This window comes from Pithys albifrons, chromosome 3 (genome assembly GCF_047495875.1).
Source record: "Pithys albifrons albifrons isolate INPA30051 chromosome 3, PitAlb_v1, whole genome shotgun sequence".
NCBI classification, from domain to species: Eukaryota; Metazoa; Chordata; class Aves; order Passeriformes; family Thamnophilidae; genus Pithys; species Pithys albifrons.
In genome coordinates, this window is record NC_092460.1 from 73778464 (window position 1) to 73793577 (window position 15114).

Sequence of the window (15114 nt, forward strand, 5' to 3'; positions counted from 1 at the left end):
ATGCACTAACTAGAGAATGTTCATATGTGTTGGCACAGAAAGTATAGGAAGAAAGATTCTAATAGTGCCATGCATGTATAAATTAATATATTTGTGCATTATCCCAAAACAGTTGGAAGCACAAAGCTCACTGAAGGGCGTCCCACACTAACATGGCTCGGAGTCTGTTTTATAGGGTCTCTCACGGCATCAGACTCCGGATTTTGGTTTTGTTTTTTGTTTTTGGGTTTTTTTTGTATTTTGGCAATTTGTGTACCTAAAATTCAAATTGTTATCTCAGAAATAGTTAAAAGAGTTAAAAAGGGGAAGCCAGAACTCTGCTCGATTTCAAGCTGGCATTCATTCAGAAGCATTTAGCCTGAACAGTTTAGCATTTGTTAATGATTTTTTGTTAATGATTTTAGTTATCAGCACTCAACTTCATTGCATAGGTAGTCTGGGCCATTGACACTTGACACTGAAATGCAAAATAGCTTGGCTCTTGATGAACCTTTCCAGCGACAAATCCTGTTATTAGGTTGCCAGTAATTATGAACTCTCAATGTCCATTTTCACTTGTACTGAGGCACTCATCATTGCCATTGTTGTGTGAACAAGTTTGAAACTTCTCAGTACTGAGGTGGATTTACTTTTGTCTTTGCACTCAAGAAGATAATTAAACAGTATTTAGATACAGACCCAGCATATTAATCTTGTATGATCTTGAAAGTAAAGCAAAAGTAGATCTGGGGTCTTAAAAAAAAACAACCAACCAACAAATGAACAAAATGAAAGGAAAAAATTCCAACAAACCAAACAAAAAAACAAGACCCCAAACCAAAACCAAAGAAACAAAACAAACATCCCCCCCCAAAAAAAAAAAACCCAACCAAAGAAACAAAAGTTAAAAAACAAACAAAAAACCAAACCACCACAAAACAAAAACAACTAAACCCCCCCACATTTGGGCTCTACTGTAGTTGAAAGCTTTTTTGAACTATATACTGAAAGATAACTTCTGTTCAAAATACTAATTCACACAAATCAGTACCCCAGTCTTGAAAAAGTCTCAGCTCTCTCTCCATCCTCATATTTCTGCACAAATAAATGAATAGGATCCTCCCACTTTTCAGGGGCAGAATAAAACTAATACCTGGCTCTTCTCATTCCCCTTTTTTTTTCCATTAAGGAAGAGAATTTCAGAAACCAAGGAAAGACAAACTCAACTCCTCTGCCTTCTTAATTGGAGATAACTGAGGTAGGACAGCATATGGACTGAAGTACATAAAAAATGAACAGTATTAAAATGATATTCCTGTTGCTAAGCTGATGCTGTTACTGGCCAAGCACTCTGCTTAATGAACACATTTATTTGGAATCCATGCCTGTACCCTTAGGAGACCTTGATTCCTTTTTCCAAAGCATTAACCAAGATAATAAGGACAGAAGCAGTACAGAATGTCATTAAAAACAAGCATGGATATGGATAAATAAGTCAAAACTTACATGGAATTTAATCTGCTAATTTTCTAAATGGCATTTGAAATCTGTCATACATTTCTTAGGTTACCTTTAGATTGTGTGCAAAACTGCTTTTAAGTTAAAAAATCAGAAAGTCATTTGGGTTGGAAGGCAACACAGGAGGTCTTTAGTACAACCTTCTGATCAAAGCAGGATCAACCTTGAATTCAGGCCAGATTGTGTAGGAATTTTTCTAATCAGGTTTCAAAAACCTCTGGGAGTTATCTACCAGGGCACTCTGTCACAATGCTTAGTTATGCCCATAGTGATTTTTCCCCCCTTAATAGCCAGTTGCACCTTTTTTCTTGTAATTTATGACCAGTGTCTTGTTTCCCTGCTTTAGTAGGCCTGAGGTTTCTGGTCCTTTCTTAATATCCTACTCATACATACTGGTAGACAGCTGTTCTGTACTCCTAAAGCTGTGTCTTTCCATGCTGAATAGCAATAGAATCTCAGCCTCTATGGGTGAGTGCTCCAGCTTCCAAACAGTTTGGGGGCCCTCCATTGAAATTGCTCTGGTTTTTTGTTCTCTTTCTTGTGGGGCCTAAAACTGGACAGAGTATTCCAGATGCAAGTGTCAAGTACAGTGTCAAGTAATTAGTGTGAAGCCCATCCTGCTTCCACCTCTTCTATAATGCCTCTTTGCATCAGATTTGGTCACTCATTTTCCTGAGCACTGAGTTGCACAATATCTGTGTGTGGAGGAGACTGCTCTTAAAGATGTGTTATGTTGATGTCCTTGGTGCCTCAGAACTTCTGCCACAAGACCATACCTGTCAGTTCCTTGAGAAAACTGAGTTCTGTTGACATCCTGGCAAGTGGAAACTTCTTTCCAGTTTGCCAATCTGATCCACTGATCCACAGGATCCACAGGATCCACATCCAGCATTTGGTCGATCTGTTAAAGATTTATGTAAAAAAAAAAATGAGAATCACTTCATAAAAATATTTCAAATATTTATGGGCTTTAAAGAAGTTGAGGCATGAGGCATTTAAACAGTGAGGTTTATACTTTTGATCATCTCAGCTATTCATAGCTGGATATGCAGGAATGTGCATGCAACTGAGACCTATCTTCTCAGGCAACACAAGATAGTGTGGAGTTCATGACTGGCTCAATAAGATCCTCCTCCCACCTTCAGTATAAAAGTCAAACATCATTCATGGGTCATTTAATATCTGTGTGTAGAGATAAATATATTTGAAGCATCACTGAGCCAAAATCTTAAGTAAAAAAAATTCCTTTCCTTTTCAGACAGCATCAATCCCTTGAAACTCACACTGTGCACATTTTATTCTGGTTAATAACTGCAGTTGCAGATCACAAATGATTAAAATAAGCCTCAGTAACTTCCAGTTCATTAAGGCAACCAAAGTACCAGAAAAATATTTGGCTTCTTCACAAGACTTAGACACTCCTAAAATATTTTTTGGCTTTGCATTCCAGTTAGTATTGCAAAACTATAAAGCAGCTCTGTTAATTGCTCATTACTGTGTTCCAAATACTAAAATATGCATATATGTTCTGATACATATATACACACAGACAAAAGCACACACATTTGTCTTGGTAACCCTCTTTTTAATTGAACAGCTGGCCAACTGAAAGACAGAGTTCCTTGTAATCTCTCATTTGCATTTGACTCAAAGCTTGAGGTAGGATTTAAATCCTCTCATGTTATGTGTGCTATCAGGTATCTTAATTCAAAGAATACTCTCTTGCAAAGGAGAGAAAGAGGGAACTAGAAATATAGAACTGAAAAGAAGTGTGACTACATAAAATTTTTATAGTTAAACCATAAAGATACTGTAATCTTAGTTAAAAATCATCAAAACTTGATCTGGATACAGTTATAAAGGTAAGAGTTTGTAAAACCTTTTTATTAAAAGAAAGATACGCTTTTTCTCAAAAGTGTGAGCTAAGCTTTGAAATAAATGTAACATGAAGGTAAGCACAGACCAATCATTACACTCCAAAGTAATTTTTACAAGGAAAAGAAAACTTGTTAAGTTCTTTTCTAAAGTCAGAGTAATTGATATCATATAATTTCAAACTTCCCCCTCTGTCTCTCCTGGCTTCATCATTTAAATAGCTTTTTCTTAGAGGCGATGCTGTCATATATTGGGAAAAAACCCCAACCAACCAAACAACAAAACCAAATCATAATCCTGAAAAGTAGTTTTTTAGCTGCTATCTGTCCATTCACAACATTTTCATTTGAATGTAAATCGTGTCCTAGAGTTATATTTTGAACATACATATTTAAATAAAATCAGAATTTTTATATCAATGGTCTGTAACTCATTACTTCCATACCTGAGAAGAATGGAAGTAAAAGTGGTCATCCTAGAGCAGGATGTTTCTGCTGGTCTTGGCAAACAGATATAGGGGAATATGGCTGCTTTTTTACAAAAAACAGAGGGAAGTTTCACAAATGCTTGGGACAGCTATAGAATGCTGTGCCAATTTTAAATTAACACAGCAGGGTCTAAATGGCTAATGAAATTAACAAGATGTATTTTCAAATAATCATCTAATTCAAAAGAATAAACAATTAACTTTATAAGGAGCCACTAAATAAAAAAAATTCAGAAACAACCCTTGAATTTATTGACATATGTGTTGACATAATTTTTCCTTCTTTTGAGCATTTCATTAATCAATGTTGTAGGAAAAAGGGCAATTATATAATGTTGTATGGTGTATTTTGTTATAGTGCTAATTAATGCTGATCAGTGTAATTCTTTAAGAAGTTTGCAATCTGCAATGAAACAAACATAAACTGTTCTGAAAATAATCACAATTGTATTATAACTCACAGCACTATGAAGATTAGGTGATAGAAGAAGCAATACTTTGTTTTTATTTCCCATCAAAAATGAATTTTCAAATTCAGAAATAATCAGAATATCATCAAACAATCCCAGTACAGATAACAACAAGAAATCTGCTATTTGAGTTTTGTACCGTAGAGAAATATAGACCATTGATTTCAACTCATGTTTGTCCTTAGACTCCTAAAATAGTAGAATCATTCAAAGTGTTGGTTTTTTTCATTCATGTAATGAATATAAAAGTTCCTTCTGTTGTATGCTGTTCAGTAGTCTGTTCATTGAACACAATATATTAAAGCCTCCTTTAAGTGTGACTTCAGACTTCCTAGGGTTTTCCTAGTATAGTTGCGTTTGAGGAAGGCAAGGAGGACAACACTGTATGTTCCAGTTTGACTTCCTCTTTCATAATATAGATCTTATTGCCTATTTTCTCATATCTTTATTACTGTAAAAAGAATTCAGACTTTGGCAATCCAAGTCTCTCTCTCTCTCTTTTTCTCTCTCCCACCTTTTTTAAAAGAAAGATTAAGTAGCAAAAAGCCTGAACATCCCCCCCCACCCCCCCTCACCCCGATTTAATAGATTGTTTCTATACAGTTGAATGACCAAGTACATCTTTTCTCACAAGAGAGTATGTGCTGCGTTGACCCTGGCTGGACAACAGGTGGTCACCAAAGCTGTTCTATTACTCCTCTCCTCAGCTGGACTGCAGAGATAAAATACAACAAAAGGCTTGTGGATCAGAATAAGGACAGGGAGAGATCACTCACTAGTTACCATCATGGGCAAAGCTGACTCATCATGTCAGAGTAATGTTGAGTCCCTAAAGATTTGAGCCCCTCAAGGTTTGAATCAAAATTTTCTTTTTTTTAGTGGTTAATTAGTAGCTATAGCTAGACAGTCATGATTAAGCATTATGAACATTGTCTGCTTGACTAATCTTTTGTTTTAAGGAAAAGGGAAAATAATCCCAAGAAAACTGTGTTGTCTGGACTGAAGTCAGAAGAACTGAGCAGAAACTGGGGGAAAAATAATTCCAGCAATGGGAGATCATGACCATCAGTTGATTGACCACCTACTCAGAATGGACCCCAGATTCAAAGGCAGGGAAGAACTGCTCATGTGGTTAGTTAGCCACTAACTAATTAGCAGAAGTGAGAGATGCAACTAGCCAATAGAGGTTTGAGCAATACTTAGTAAAAAAATACATAATCTGTAACCAATAAATGTTGATGTTTGTTAAAATGTATAAATAGTGTAAGTTTTTGGTGATTGGAAGCCATTCTTTTCTGTGTTATTACCCATTTCCCTACTTTGCACAAACTAGAATAAAAAAATAGAAATACCTTGCCTTGGTGTGTGAATTGGCAGAGCACACTGGGTAACAATCCTGTATTTGGGACAACAAGAGCAGGGTAATGAGAAATTTAAGAAAAACTTAAAACACCCTTATCCCACCCCTCCCTTCTTCCCAGGCTCAGCTTCATCCCTGAATTCTCTCCCGTCTCCCGTGCGGCAGTACAGGGAGAAAAGGAATGGGGGCAGTGGTCACTTCGTCATATCTTAATGCTGTCTCTCCTCCCTCCTCAGGAGGAGGACTCCTCACACTCTTCCCCTATTCCTGTAGGGGGTCCCTCCCATGGGAGACAGTACATCAAAAACTCCCAACGGGGTTCTTCCCATGGGCTGCAATTCTTCATGAATTGCTCCATCTTGAGTCCCCCACAGGTCCTGTCGGGACCCTGCTCCAGCATGGGCCTCTCACAGCATCACAGCCTCCTTTGGGTACGCATCTACTCTGGTGTGGGGTCCTCCATGTGCTTCAGGTGGATTTCTGCTCCACTGTGGATCTCCATGGGCTGCAGGGGTAGACCCTGATTCACCATATTCTTCACCACTGGCTGCAGCGGAATCTTGGCTCTGGGAGAGGACCTCCTTCCCCTCTTTTTTTCCTAACCTGGGTGTCTGCAGAGTTGTCTTTCTCATGTCTTTCTCATTCCTCTATCTGGCTGCAGTTGCTGTTGTGCAGGGTCTTTTCCCCTCTTCCTAACTACATTAGCAAAGTGATGGTACTACCATAACTGATGGGCTCGTTCTTGGCCAGTGGTGAGTCTGTCTTGGAGCCAGTAGGCATAGGCTCTATGAATCAGGGAAGCTCCTGAAAGCTTCTCAAGAAAGCCTTCTCTATAGCCTCCTCACTCCCAAAACCTGACCATGCAAACCCAACATAGAGTATGTTCATTTTTGAGTGAATTTAGTAAGTTAAATGCAATTTTGAGCTTTATGAACATTTACCAAAACAAGCACATTTATCAAATCTGGATCTCCTAAGCAACTGAATAGCACAGCAAGGACTTTGTCTGAATCAGGTCTTGATCTGGTGGCTGAGGAAAGGTCTAAAAGGCGTTTCCCCTTTCCCATGCACCACCATCTGCTGCTTCCCTGCTGCAGCACTGTGAACTCTCGTGTTCTCAATATAGTGGATGGCTGTGAGCCAACTCCTTAGCAGTGTCTGCCTTTGCTAGAGTAAAAGAAAAGATGTGGTACAGCGCAGGACACACTTCATCCTGTTTCTAGTTCTGTCAGACAGTTAAATGGTTCAGTTCTTTCACTCTGGTGCATCCAGCCATCCTTGCTTCTGACATCTGGCAATGGGAACACCTAGCACCTTTTTGTCCTTGATCTCTTTAGCTGTATCATTACAGCACTCACTCTTAGTAATGAACTTGTACATTTTTTGAATACTTTTTTTTCTTCAAGGACTATTTCCACTTTTCCAATGTCCACTTTTTATGTCTAGATGTGGAACAAATTAGTCACCATTTCTGGTTTTAATTTCTCCTTCAGGAAAATTAAGGAAGATTGCAAATAATATTTATTAATAAAAAAGGAAACAATAATACTTGATTATAAATACTAATACAATTCAAAGCAGAGGGTTACATTTCCAAGAAAATCTAAATTGTAATGAAGAAAATGCAGGAAATCAATTTTCAGTTAAAGATGTTTCATTTTTTCAGCAGTTTTAATATAAAGTGAAGTTTAACAAAATAGCAAGATAAATAAAGCACCCTGTAAAGCCTCTCAAGCATTTTCTTTTCTAAAGTATAACAATTTCCTCAGAACTGTCCTTGAACAACAGGAATGAGTTATGCTGCATTCCAAAGGGAATACAAGACTTTGTACTAATGTCATCCAGTAGAAACCTGGGTCCATATGTTTTCATTTGAACACACTGTGAATTAACTTTTGCACACAGCAGTAAGCATGTATAACAACCATCATTCACAGTTCCTATGCAATTGCAAAATATTATAAATTGTGTATGTAAATATTAGTAGATTGAATATGAAAATTGTATTTACTCTTGGAAGTAAACTGTTATGCTATTTTACTGTACCCTGTATGGCATGTATTCTAGGTCTAATACCTTATGCTAGTCTATAACATGGCAACAACACTTTAGGAGAGGTTTCTGACTAATCTGACCTTGAGCTAAGGTCAGAGGGATGTTTGAATAACCATAGATATCATACATCTGTTTTATCAGTTTACTGGACAGAAGGAGAACAGATATTTAAAAATTGAGTAGTTCTGAGATCAAAGAATGCCTTAATAAATTGACTAAAACATGGCAGCTTATTTTTCTTACAAGTTTTCTCCTCTTTTAGATTTTTTGAAACAGTCCTGTATCCATTAGCTCTTCCCCTACCAATGGTTCACAGATTTCATGATTTATTACTGCTATATTTTTTACCACAGATTGCTGTGCAATGACAAGCATCAGTCTAGAGTGCAGCATGAAGGTTCCTTTTTTTTTTTTTTTAGAAATAAAGTGAGTAAAGAGAAAATTAAGGTTGCTTTTTGTCAGCAAAATGTGTTTCTAGCTTTAACTTTCTACAGTCAGCTGAACCTTAGATTGATAAATTATTCTTCCTGTGTGTCTTTTTGCACATAAAAATTATTATAAAATCTTAAATCTGGTGGGCTTGGCTTTCCAATAGCAATTTAACTACAAACAAAAACCCACCAATTTAATATTCCCCCCAAATTATGAACAGATTTGAGTTTGGTGTTCATTTAAGCCCATTGTAATTTCTTTTTATCTGCTGTAAGTCTGAAAATATAAATATTGCCTGTCTCTTACAAGAAAGAATATAGACAATCTAATTTTCTAACATATCCTAGAATTGTAATCCATACCTCATTTCTATGGTGACATTTATGATGCTATTTTTCATCTCACTGCAGTGCATCTCATGTTAAAATAAAAGGAAAAAAAATCAACCCAAAGAAAGAAATCACCCATTAAAACAAAGAAGCAAAGCACTTATTGCCTTAATTCAATTACATACATAAGTAACTTAAAAATATTTGAACGCACTTCTTCAACAGGACTTGGAGCACTGAACAAACAAGTCACAAGTAGAGTAATTCTGACATTATTCTAGAATTCATGGCATTTTTGAAAGATTTCCTTATGAAGTCTGCTGAAGCCTCCCTCCATGGGCCATTGTTCATGGCCCCGAACTCCCCTTTCAGCCCAGCCTGGGGCGATCAGCACCTGGCTGGGGGTGGACAGGGCAGATCCTCCCTTTTCCACCACCCCCCAGACCTAGCCAAAGATGACCTTCTTTGCCTACCCCATGGGCAGTTCCTGCCTCCAGAATTCACTCATTATGTCAGGATTATCTTTAGAGATTGAAGACACTGAAATCTCATTAAAATTCAAATTTCACACCAGAAGTATTCATCATGTGTATTTCTACTTGATATATCAAATACAATTAAAATGGGACTTCCAACAGAAGCACAGTTGTAGGAGTTATATCATTAATCCCAATGAGATGAAAAAGGGAATGTGGAGCCCCCTTGTTAAAAGATTTAACTTTCTGATTGTCCAACCATTTGCTCATAAAGCCTAATTTTAGCAGCACCAAGGATACATAGGCAAGAAGGTCTTGTAAGGTGTTCAGAATTCCCTAAGGGTAGACTGATAAAATTGTTCAGGTTGGAAAAGACTCTAAAGATCATCAAGTACCACCATCAACCAACCCATCATTGCCAAGTTCACCACTAGTCCCCAAATGCCACATCCATGGGTCTTTTTAATACTTTGGGGAATTTGATTCAACCTTGTGTATGTAGCCTGTGCCTATGCTTGACAATCCATTCAGTGAAGAAATTTTTCCTAATACCCAAGCTAAACCTTCCCTGGTAAAACTGAAGACTGTTTTCTCTTGTCCAATCTACTTGAGAAAAGAGATCATGTTGCTACAACCTCCTTTCAGGTAGTTGTAGAGAGTAATAAAGTCTCCCCTGAACCTCCTTTTCTGCAGGCTAAACATCCTCAGCTTTCTTAGCCACTCCTCCACTTATGCTCCAGACCCTTCACCAGCTGTGTTGCCCTTCTCTGGGCACACTTCAGCATCTCAATGTGTTTCCTGTAGTGAAGGGTCCAAAACTGAACATGGGTCTTGAGGTGCAGTGGGACAATCACTGCCCTAGTCATGCTGGCCACACTGTTTTTGAAACAGGCCAAGATGACACTGGCCTTCTTGGCCACCTGGGCAGGCTCATGTTTAGCTGACTGTCAACCATATGGTTTTCTGTCACACAGCTTTCCAGCTCTTTTCCAAGCCTGTAGCACTGCATGGGGTTGTTGTGACACATGTGTAGAACTTGGAACTGTTCCTTGTTTAATTTTATGCCATTGACCTCAGCCCTTAGATCCAGACTATTCAGATCCCTCTGCAGTCTTCCTGCCCTCCAGCAGATTAACACTCCCACTCGGTGTTTTCTGCAAAACTACCAAGGGTGCACTTGGTAACCTTGTCTAGATAATTGTTAACGATATTAAACAGAACTGATCCTTGGTATGATATACATAACCTTACATGGTAAAACAAGTAATGCCTTCCTTACAGCCAGTAGATCAGCCAGAAGATTTTTACATGCTGCTTACTCAGACTATTTTCTGTAGGTTTTTCTGTGGCTATTTGACCCACATCAGGATCCTGCAGGTACCATTCTATCAAATTAAATTAAGGAGAAGAAGTAGGATAAAGACATTGCCTCTCTAATTTAGTCTTGCACCAAGCTAGATATGTCTTGGAATTCATTTAAATTCTTTCTCATAATCTCTTTCTGTTGCAGAGGTGTTCTTAGAAGCATACATCAGGAATAACCAGGAAGAATTATGCATTAGGATTAATATGAGATTTGAAATGAACACATGTACATGAAGTTTAACTTGTGTATCCAAAGTATTCATAAATTTCCCCATTAGGTAAATGAGATGACTAGACAAGAATGCTTCTTTCTCCTAGTCTTGAGTTTGATTTACAGGTAAAAGAAGAAAAAAAAGTTAAAAAATATCCCAACTAGTCCTTTCAATACTTCATCTCACTGTTGATGAGCCTGTGCATTAATGACAAAAGGGTTTCCCTCTTAAGTATTAAGATACCTCTTCCAGTCTGCAAGCTTATTCTCTCTACATCCTTTCCCATAACCTTGGTAAGAGGCAAAAAAGTAAAAAGTCAACAAAGGCAAAGCTGATGCCTCACACACAGTGGTTGTTTTCTTTGTTCACTACATTCTAGAACAAGCTATTTGGACCCACCACAAAAAATTGTGTTTTGAATAGGTGAAGACCAGAATTACAGGACAATTTTTACAGCACATTCCCAGTGAAAGGTTAGATAAGTATAAATAAGAAAGTGAAAGCCTAAACTTTAAGAGGAAACAAAAAATTCAAATTCGTAACTCTGAACTACATTCAAAATTGGGTAGCAGTCTTCATGTTTAATTGGGGATTAATTAAACAAAACTCTGAACACTTGCATGGCTGTTCAAATTTCAGATCCAAATGCCATGATCAATCCTAGCTGATTATTATATAGGGTAGCTGGTCAGCTAAGCTTACTGTAGACTTTATGAGCTAAAATATTGGCCAGGAACATAGTCATTGCCAACCTCATCACATGCAAATACCAAGACCATAAATATCTTTATGGCCTTTTATTTGCAGTATATAAAACCAAAAGAGCTTTATAACACAAATGAAAATTGATTGCACAATTACCCTTCTTCTGGGTAAGCTCCAAAAGAACCTCAACACACACCCAACAAAAAAGATAGAATAACAACAAACATGCTTTATTCTCATGTTTTGTATGGCCTTTCTGCTTGACTCATAGCCAAGTAGGACAAACGCAAAAGATGTAATAAACCTTTTTTCCAAATCCCTGTTAGCCATTGTCCATTACAAACCCCACAGCTGAGATTTCTCAGATAACCTTATTTTTCATGTTACAAAATTTGCATAGTCTTCAGTAAACAACACTAGTAATAAAAGCACGATTAACAGACTTCAGTTTAATCTTTTAAATGTCATAAGCCTTAAAGGCTTGTATTAGTTGTGGTGGTTTCTTTCACCTTGAAAGAGAGATTGTGTCCTTGTAAATTAATTTTCATTACCTATCAAATGAAAATAATCATAACTAAAAAAATACTATTTTAGTGATACTGCATCAGGGAGCAGCAAGGGAAAGCTCATCCTCACAGTCTTTCTCTGAAAGCAAGTGTGGTAGGGACAAGGCCAGGGTGCAGTCACATAGCACGTGGAGCAGCAGAACACCTCCAGACCGGGGATCTCCTGGCAGACCTGAGGTCATGATGGGAAGTGAATTCACAGGCAAAGCCTGAATCAGAAGGTACAGGTCTAGGCACATGCGTAGCTATATCATAGCTGATATAAAGGACTAGGAACAAGACAGCTCCTGAGCAGAGGTCGGGAGCATATGCCTTCTACAGCTCTTTCTCACAAGCTGCATCATTTATTTTTCTGCAACTTTGTTGTTCTAAATTCATCTTGGTCAAAATCTCCACCTCCTATAAGTGTATTAGATGAATGTAAAAGTTCATATATGTTGAATATTTTCAGTATGATAAATCATCACATGTACAGTTATTTTCACTGTTTTCCGTAAGTATGTTTGTTTTGGGGGATATGCAGCTTACTTTGGAACTATGGGTATCATTGGGTTATGTATTACACTGGAAAAGTTGCTGAAAGATCTAGAAAGATTACATTGCATATCTATTACTTGTTGTGACCTAACAGATTGCATTTGAAATATAAACTAGATAATCTATTAATGTATTGGCATTTGCATGACCAATTTTTATGGAAAGAAAGTCACACCACACTGCAATAGTTTTACCTCCTACTAGAGGAATTCTATGCTTATTTTTCTTAGAATCTTGCATGTTTACTTCTTCTCTGGGACTTTTTGTAACATTTCAAAACAACAGCAAAATTATCAAACAAACAAAGCCGAGTCTTAGGGTTTAAAAACATCAAGTAATAACCTTAAGTCAAAGATTAATGTCATCAACATAGTGATTTGAATTCCTGGAAAACACATATAACAGATATGTACCTGGGCTAGTCTTAAGCTGTGGTCTTAACATTTATCTTTACTGCTGCAATCAATAGCAACAATACATTAATTTAAGATTTTAGATAGTTATTCTTAGGCACACAGCTGAGACCAAAAGATAAACTAGAATTTAGAATGGACAACAAATGGGATAGAAAATAATATAGATATTATTTTAACATGAATCAGTATGACATTTTGATAAGTATATAAAGTATTATATGACAAATATATAACATGAATTTTTCCATAAATAATGAAGAAACTGCTGGGAAGATTAAATGAAGGTTTTTAAAGAAAGGGACGAGTCACTCCTATTGTGAATCCCTTTCACAAATGTTTGCCTCCAGTATACCTGGGTATTAGAAATGGAATTAAATATCTGAGAGGTCACAGAAGGCAGTAACCAAATCTAAGAAAAAAAACATTAAATAATGAAAAAAAGCCAACTAAACTTCCTTAGTATTCAATCCAATATCTTATTTTGTATAGAAGGCTAGCATTTGTAATTTTAGTCAATTTTTACTTATGAAAGTGCTGTTTGGGTTTTTTATACCTTTCCTTGAGGTGTTCAGTTCTTGTCTTCTTATTTGTCAGAACAGAGTTAGATGAAGTTTAGATCAGATCCAGTGCAAACATTTCCATATTCAGGCTTTGTTTTCTGTTTCCACTCTTTGAGATGCATTTTCTAATTCCTTAGGCAAGCAAAAATCTTATTTGCTATCAGGGAGAGATTTAACAGAAGTAGTTCTTCATCTTCCTGGATGACAGCAGAGCAGACTGGAGAAAAATTCTTTGTGTGGGCTTGGAATCTGATACAGACAGTATTACCTCTATGCTGAGTATCCAGTTGAAGAGTGACATTAATCATGTGCAGTCTTACCTAAACTCAGCAAAATCTCTGGAAAGTTGTTCATGGATGTCTGTAGCTAAAACAAGATTTAATCCAGTGGGAACAAGAAGATGTATAGAGACACTTGGGAAAAATATTTTTTCTCTTTGTCTGTTACGGTTGGTCACACACTTTAAAATGATATACCAGCATAAACCTTGTTATGTCTGTTGGGGAAAAGCAGAGGATAAAGAATATAATCAATCGTTTTAAAATACCATATTATGTTGCCCTAAGAATACTTTTTATGCTGAAATGTTGTCAATTCCAAGCACAAAATACCCTGGAATTTGTATCAGAATGATGCTATATTTTCTGGTTCATTGCACTGCAATGTGGATAAATTTGTGTCTCCAAGCCTAAATCATAAGATTCCTTAAGATATATGCACCCTTATTTCTATCAGCAACCTAGGAAGTGATAATTCCATTGGACTTCAAGTGCACCTATGCCACTCAGGTCTTATTCCATCATTTTTCTGTTATGCTACATTCAGATGCTGCTGAATTTGTTTTCCAAGAGGCAAGGTCTCAGGTACCAGCTGACTGGTTGTTTACATTAACAGAAATCATTGATTAGCAAATGATCTGCTATAATGCCCTGTAAATAATCTGAATGTGAAGGGGTTTGGTTTTGTTTTGGGGGACTGTTTTTTTGTTGGTTTTTTTTTACATGTACCTTTAATTAGTTTCTTACTGTAAAAATATATGATATGAATAGTGCAAAGGGACTAATGTATGCATATTTATTGATAACATATTTTCTATGCCTCTATGATTCTCAATGATAATGTATTTTCTATATTTTTAAGTCTCATTTTTTATTCTATACAATTCCGTGAGTAGCAACTGCATTCCTAAGAAACTGTGTGTGTATATGTACACATAAAAAACATTTTTAGGCCCATCCATGGGAATATCCTTTACTGGATTATAGCATAAGAAATTAGCAAACCTTTGCTTTCAGAGTATTTCTTAATAGTAACATAAAGAGTGAAATAATGCATTCTAGTTACACAGCATACTATTTTTATACAGAGACGTTGATAAAATCAGCTACTATTTATTTTAGTTCTGTGTTGCTGTTTTGGATTTTATAATCTTTTACACTTGTACTCTGGATCGCTCACCATGTGCAAGTACTTTCTGTATTTGCCTCTCCCAATCTGTGCTCTAATGTCCAGTAAAGTCTGGTTTTATTTCACTGAAAGAAATCCCGTAAGTATTCATTTGCTTTCCTTGAATGTAAGTGTGTATGTTCAAACAATTGTATGAAAGAATGTCAAGGTAAATTACATCAAAATAATTTAAAGTTTATTTATGTGAAACCAACACTTAGATGTGTAAATACTGCCATGAAATATTTTAATTTTCATAGACAGGAAATACTTTATCATCACAGTGTTTTATCTGTATCACAAGGAACACAAGTTAGATACTGTTA